This window comes from Schistocerca cancellata, chromosome 7 (genome assembly GCF_023864275.1).
Source record: "Schistocerca cancellata isolate TAMUIC-IGC-003103 chromosome 7, iqSchCanc2.1, whole genome shotgun sequence".
Classification (NCBI taxonomy): Eukaryota; Metazoa; Arthropoda; class Insecta; order Orthoptera; family Acrididae; genus Schistocerca; species Schistocerca cancellata.
Window position 1 is genome coordinate 561,559,166 of NC_064632.1, and position 7,428 is coordinate 561,566,593.

The 7,428-nt window shown below is 47.1% G+C and overlaps 1 non-coding gene across 1 annotated transcript; it reads right to left on the reverse strand.

Moving 5' to 3' along the window:
* Positions 1-3,283: 3,283 nt before the first annotated feature.
* On the reverse strand, positions 3,284-3,358 carry Trnat-cgu (transfer RNA threonine (anticodon CGU)). The gene has a single exon. It is a non-coding gene; the product is annotated as a tRNA-Thr (tRNA).
* Between the last annotated feature and the right edge of the window lie 4,070 nt (positions 3,359-7,428).

Below are 7,428 nucleotides of genomic sequence, written 5' to 3' on the forward strand. Positions count from 1 at the left end.
CAGAGTGCTACGTAACGTTGCCAATAAGAAAACATAAACAGCCTGATTACATAGCCCCCATGCTCCCCACAAAAAATTTTACAAATTGTTTTGGGCACTTGGCAATACATATTTGTTAAAATTTTTCATAATCGTAATTACAATAACAAAGAAATCAAATGCACACACTTATTGATACAATGTTGGTGAAAAGCTAAAATTTTCTCATAGTCCATAAAGATAGTACTGATCATTCATCATAATAGTAATTACTGTTTTTGTTTTTCACAAAGTCTCATTAGTAAAAGAAATTGTACACAGAAGTAGTGGATTTCCATGCAGTCTTGAAGAAGTAGTGTTGTCCTTCCAACGGAAAGACAGTGCTGACTCTTGACATGCAGACAGGTAATGGGCCACAACAGAGCAAACCCACAGCAGAGTCAGTCGAAGTTTTGAAGAATATTGGTAGGTAGGTCATCACAGAGCAGACCACTGTAGTCCTGGTAGAGATTACGGTATTATACATTTTTACTAATTTCAAAACTCCGCCATTTCTCTCCCCAGATCCACCACTGCTGGCGGCTCACCTCCAACTGCGCAACGCTACGTGCTGTTCACATCCAGCTGCTCAACACTACAATGGCTGACAACAATGCAAACTGGCCACAGACTGCACACAGCACAGCCAGTGATTTTCATACAGAGTGCTACGTAACGCTGCCAATAAGAAAACATAAGCAGCCTACTTGCACGTTTACTACGTTTTTTCGTTTTGTGAGATGTACAGTTTTACATTTCTGAACATTTAAAGCAGGTAGCCAGTCATTCCACCATTTTGAAATCTTGCCAAGGTCTCACCGAATATTTCTGCAGCTACTTTCAGATGACAACGGACTTTCCGCAGTGGTAACACCGGTTTCCGTCAGATCACCGAAGTACTGGGCTAGAACTTCGTTCGGTTTCCATCCGGTCTGCCGAGTGCTGTTGGCAAGCGGGGTGCACTCAGCCGTTGTGAGGCGAACTGAGGAGCTATTTGATTGAGAAGTAGCGGCTCCGTTTTCGGAATGTGACAAGCGGCCGGTAGGGCAGTGTGCTGACCACATGCCCTTCCATATCCGCATCCAGTGACGCCTGTGGACTGAGGATGACACGGCGCCTGGTCGGTACCGTTGGGCCTTCATTGCCAGCTCGGGACGAGCTTTTTCTCTTTCAAATAGCACTTCATTAGAGATAATTGAATCATGTGCAAAGAGTCGAAATTTGCAGTTAATATTGTCTGCAATGTCATTAATATACAACGTGAGTGGGTCAAAACACTCTTCTCTGTGGCATACTCAAAGTTACTTCTACATATGACGATGTATCTCCATCCAAGACAACGTGCTTCGCCCTTCCTACCAAGAAGTCCTCAATCCAACTTCCACTTGATGCACATAAAAGGTGCGTTCCATAAGTAATGCGACCAAATTCATAAAAAAATCATTTATTGAATATATTCGTACAAATAATCAAAAATTTTCAAAATAGAATCCTCTGGCGTCGATTCACTTCTGGAGGCGGTGTTTCCATGCCTGGAAGGCATCCTGGAATGCCTTTTCCGGAATGTCCTTCAGAGATGATGTAACATGCGCCTGGATGCTTTCAATCGTGTCCCAATGTTTTCCTTTCATGATTCCTTTTAACCGAGGAAACAAGAAAAAAAGTGAGCAGGAGCCAATGGGGTCTTGGTCGTAGCCAGGAAGTCGTTGACAATGAAGGCACTGTGACTCGGCGCGTTGTCGTGGTGAAATTTCCACGTATCCTTGATGTCGCTTCGGCAGCGCGAGACCCTCCTTTTCAGTCCCTTAAGCACTTCCAAGTAAAAAGCTGAGTTCACTGTAGTCCCGGTAGGTACGAATTCGTGGTGGACAATGCCTCTGACGTCAAACAAGACAACGAGCATGGTTTTGATCCTGGACTTGCTCATGCGTGCCGACTCATCACCAGTGATAACTGTGTTTAAGAAATGAGGATCATTTACACACATTTCGAACCATTCTCGGCACCGGAAGCACTCGCATGTGCTTGTGTTCGTCGGTCAACACTTTTGGGACGAGTTTGGCACACACCTTTCTCATGTTCAAATCTTCGGTCACAATGCAGAAAACGGTTATTTTTGTCATGTTTAGAGTTTGTGCCACCAATTGAAGGCTCAGCCGTCGGTCAGAGTTCAAACAATCGCGCACACGCGTCACATTTTCGTCGACTCGCGCGGTTGATAGCCGTCCACTGCGAGGTTCGTCGGTGATCTCCTCTCGGCCGTCCATGAACGACTTGTGCCATTGGGAAACTTGTGATTTGGACAAGGAATCAGTCCCAGAGGCATGCTAAAGTAATGGATACGTTTCGGTGGCGGACTTCCCAAGTTTAACGCAAAATTTGATAGCGTACTGTTGGTCTAAAGAATGATCCACTGTGCCGTGTTACATAAACTGAAAACGGGGTTGACGGAAAAGCACGACGTCACTCTCCGGCAGCTCCACTGTGCCGTGTTACATAAACTGAAAACGGGGTTGACGGAAAAGCACGACCTGACTCTCCGGCAGCTCGCAGCCGAATGACACAAAGAGCATTTTGAAGCTAACACCCCGCTCCACTTAGCCCAGCCGGTTACAACACGCCGTGGCGTACTGCTGCGTCGGAAAAAAAAAATTGCTCGAATTATTTATGGAACGCACTCTGTATAATTGTACTTTAGACAATACGCGTAGATTCAGAATGAGATTTTCACTCTGCAGCGGAGTGTTTGCTGATATGAAACTTCCTGGCAGATTAAAACTGTGTGCCGGACCGAGACTCGAACTCGAGGCCTTTGCCTTTCGCGGGCAAGTGCTCTACCAACCTATTTTTTTTTTGTTATGTCATGTTGTTTGTTACAGTTCGTTGTAATTGTTCGTGGCGGACGTCCCCTGACGCCCGTTGAAGTTAATTTTTTAGCCCTTCACTCAGTTTTTTTTTATTACAGAGGGCTACTAACCCTCTGACCGAACACGCTGAACTACCGTGCCGGCGTGCTCTACCACCTGAGTTACCCAAGCACGACTCACACCCCGTCCTCACAGCTGGATTTCTACCAGCACCTCGCCTCCTACATTCCAAACTTTACAGAAGCCCTCCTGCGAACCTTGCAGAACTAGCACTCGTGAAAGAAAGGATACTGCGGAGACATGGCTTAGCCACAGCCTGGGGGATGTTTCCAGAATCAGATTTTCACTCTCCAGCGGAGTGTGCGCTAATATGAAACTTCCTGGCAGATTAAAACTGTGTGCCGGACCGAGACTCGAACTCGGGACCTTTGCCTTACGCGGGCAAGTGCTCTACCAACTGAGCTACCCAAGCATGACTCACGCCCCGTCCTCACTGCTGTATTTCTACCAGTACCTCGCCTCCTACCTTCCAAACTTTATAGAAGCTCTGCTGCGAAACTTGCAGAACTAACACTCCTGAAAGAAAGGATATTGCGGAGACATGGTTTAGCCACAGCCTGGGGGATGTTTGCAGAATGATATTTTCACTCTGCAGTGGGGTGTGCGCTGATATGAAACTTCCTGGTAGATTAAAACTGTGTGCCGGACCGAGACTCGAACTCGGGACCTTTGCCTTTCGCGGGCAAGTGCTTTGGAAGGTAGGAGGCGAGGAACTGGCAGAAATTAAGCTGTTAGGACGGGTCGTACGTCGTGCTTGGGTAACTAAGTTGGCAGAGCATTTGCCCGCGAATGGAAAAGGTCCCCAGTTCGAGTCTCGGTCCGGCACACATTTTTAATCTGCCAGAAAGTTTCAATACGCGTAGATGTGGTACTGAATCAAATGTTTCTTTCGGAAATCAAGAATTACTGCATCTACCTGACTGACTTGAACCAGAGCTTTCAACACGCCATGTTGGGCAGTTGAGCAGCAGCAGCAGCAGCATCATGTGTCGGAAAGCGGCAGCGGCTGGCTCGGCGTGCCCTCGCCGCTGCCTTTTGAATCATTCCCGGCGCTGCTGTTGAGTGGGCTAGCGGGGACGGGGGCGGCCCAGGAGCGGGAAATGCGTCCCATCCATTCGGCCGGCGAGCGAGCCTGGGGGCCCATTCCGCCGCGTCACGTCCCTTGTTGAACACGGGCCGCCGGACCGCGCGCAGCCGAGACAAATGCGCGCGTTAGATGGAAATGTGGCGCGCAGGGCAGTGGGCGCAGCTCGGCGACTGCAGACCGCCCGGCGGTGCCGCCGGCGCCGGGGCACCGTGGACCTTGCACTGCGGGAGCCGGGAGGGCGCAGGGCACAGCTTCACGACTGGCAGAATGGGCGAGGATTTCTAACTGGCACCTGTACTTTCATGGATACCAGTGACATTTATAGAAATTACATTACTCTATAATGCGAAAGATATGGAAGAGATAAAGTCATATAACATACACTAATGACGACAGAGGGATAGAGAAACAATTAAAATCGCTCAAAAGAGGAAAGGCCTCTGGACCTGATGGGATACCAGTTCAGTTTTACACATAGTACGCGAAGGAACTTGCGCCCCTTCTTGCAGCGGTGTACCGTAGGTCTCTAGAAGAGCGTGGCGTTCCAAAGGATAGGAAAAGGGCACAGGTCATCCCCGTTTTCAAGAAGGGACGTCGAACAGATGTGCAGAACTATAGACCTATATCTCTAATGTCTATCAGTTGTAGAATTTTGGAACACGTATTATGTTCGAGTATAATGACTTTTCTGGAGACTAGAAATCTACTCTGTAGGAATCAGCATGGGTTTCGAAAAAGACGGTCATCTGAAACCCAGCTCGCGCTATTCGTCCATGAGACTCAGAGGGCCATAGACACGGGTTCCCAGGTAGATGACGTGTTCCTTGACTTCCGCAAGGCGTTCGATACAGTTCCCCACAGTCGTTTAATGAACAAAGTAAGAGCATACGGACTATCAGACCAATTGTGTGATTGGATTGAGGAGTTCCTAGATAACAGGACGCAGCATGTCATTCTCAATGGAGAGAAGTCTTCCGAAGTAAGAGTGATTTCAGGTGTGCCGCAGGGGAGTGTCATAGGACCGTTGCTATTCACAATATACATAAATGACCTGGTGGATGACATCGGAAGTTCACTGAGGCTTTTTGCAGATGATGCTGTGGTGTATCGAGAGGTTGTAACAATGGAAAATTGTAATGAAATTCAGGAGGATCTGCAGCGAATTGACGCATGGTGCAGTGAATGGCAATTGAATCTCAATGTAGACAAGTGTAATGTGCTGCGAATACACAGAAAGATAGATCCTTTATCATTTAGCTACAAAATATCACGTCAGCAACTGGAAGCAGTTAATACCATAAATTATCTGGGAATACGCATTAGGAGTGATTTAAAATGGAATGGTCATATAATGTTGATCGTCGGTAAAGCAGATGCCAGACTGAGATTCATTGGAAGAATCCTAAGGAAATGCAATCCGAAAACAAAGGAAGTAGGTTACAGTAAGCTTGTTCCCCCACTGCTTGAATACTGCTCAGCAGTGTGGGATCCGTACCAGATAGGGTTGATACAAGGCATAGAGAAGATCCAACGGAGAGCAGCGCACTTCGTTACAGGATCATTTAGCAATCGCGAAAGCGTTACGGAGATGATAGATAAACTCAAGTGGAAGACTCTGCAGGAGAGACGCTCAGTAGCTCGGTACAGGCTTTTGTCAAAGTTTCGAGAACATACCTTCACCGAAGAGTCAAGCAGTATATTGCTCCCTCCTACGTATATCCCGCGAAGAGACCATGAGGATAAAATCAGAGAGATAAGAGCCCACACAGAGGCATACCGACAATACTTCTTTCCACGAACAATACGAGACTGGAATAGAAGGGAGAACCGATAGAGGTACTCAAGGTACCCTCCGCCACACACCGTCAGGTGGCTTGCGGAGTATGGATGTAGATGTAGATGTAGAACTGCTACATCACGAAGATCACGTGCTACAGACGTGAAATTTAACCGACAGGAAGAAGATGATATGATATGCAAATGATTAGCTTTCCAGAGCATTCACACAAGGTTGGCGCCGGTGGCGGCACCTACAATGTGCTGAAATGAGGAAAGTTTCTAACCGATTTCTCATACACATACAGCAGTAGACCGGCGTTGCCTGGTGAAACGTTGTTGTGATGCCTCGTGTAAGGAGGAGAAATGCGTACCATCACGTTTCCGGCTTTGATAAAGGTCGGATTGTAGCCTATCGCGATAGCGGTTTATCGTATCGTGACATTGCTGCTCGCGTTGGTCGAGATCCAATGACTGTTAGCAGAATATGGAATCGGTGGGTTCAGGAGGGTAATACGGAATGCCGTGCTGGATCCCACTAGGAGTCGAGATGACAGCCATCTTATCCGCATGGCTGTAACGGATCGTGCAGCTACGTCTCGATCCCTGAGTCAACAGATAAGTACCTTTGCAAGACAACAACCATCCAACGAACAGTTCGACGACGTTTGCCACAGCATCTACATCTACATCTACATCTACATCCATACTCCGCAAGCCACCTGACGGTGTGTGGCGGAGGGTACCTTGAGTACCTCTACCGGTTCTCCCTTCTTTTCCAGTCTCGTATTGTTCGTGGAAAGAAGGATTGTCGGTATGCCTCTGTGTGGGCTCTAATCTCTCTGATTTTATCCACATGGTCTCTTCGCAAGATATACGTAGGAGGGAGCAATGTACTGCTTGACTCTTCGGTGAAGGTATGTTCTCGAAAGTTTGACAAAAGCCCGTACCGAGCTACTGAGCGTCTCTCCTGCAGAGTCTTCCACTGGAGTTTATCTATCATCTCCGTAACGCTTTCGCGATTACTAAATGATCCTGTAACGAAGCGCTCTGCTCTCCGTTGGATCTTCTCTATATCTTCTACCAACCATATCTGGTACGGTTCCCACACTGCTGAGCAGTAGTCAAGCAGTGGGCGAACAAGCTTACTGTAACCTACTTCCTCTGCTTTCGGATTGCATTTCCTTAGGATTCTTCCAATGAATCTCAGTCTGGCGTCTGCTTTACCGACGATCAACATTATATGATCATTCCATTTTAAATCACTCCTAATGCTTACTCCCAGATAATTTATGGTATTAACTGCTTCCAGTTGCTGACCTGCTATTTTGTAGCTAAATGATAAAGGATCTATCTTTCTGTGTATTCGCAGCACATTACACTTGTCTACATTGAGATTCAATTGCCATTCACTGCACCATGCGTCAATTCGCTGCAGATCCTCCTGAATTTCATTACAATTTTCCATTGTTACAACCTCTCGATACACCACAGCATCATCTGCAAAAAGCCTCAGTGAACTTCCGATGTCATCTACCAGGTCATTTATGTATATTGTGAATAGCAACGGTCCTATGACACTCCCCTGCGGCACACCTGAAATCACTCTTACTTCGGAAA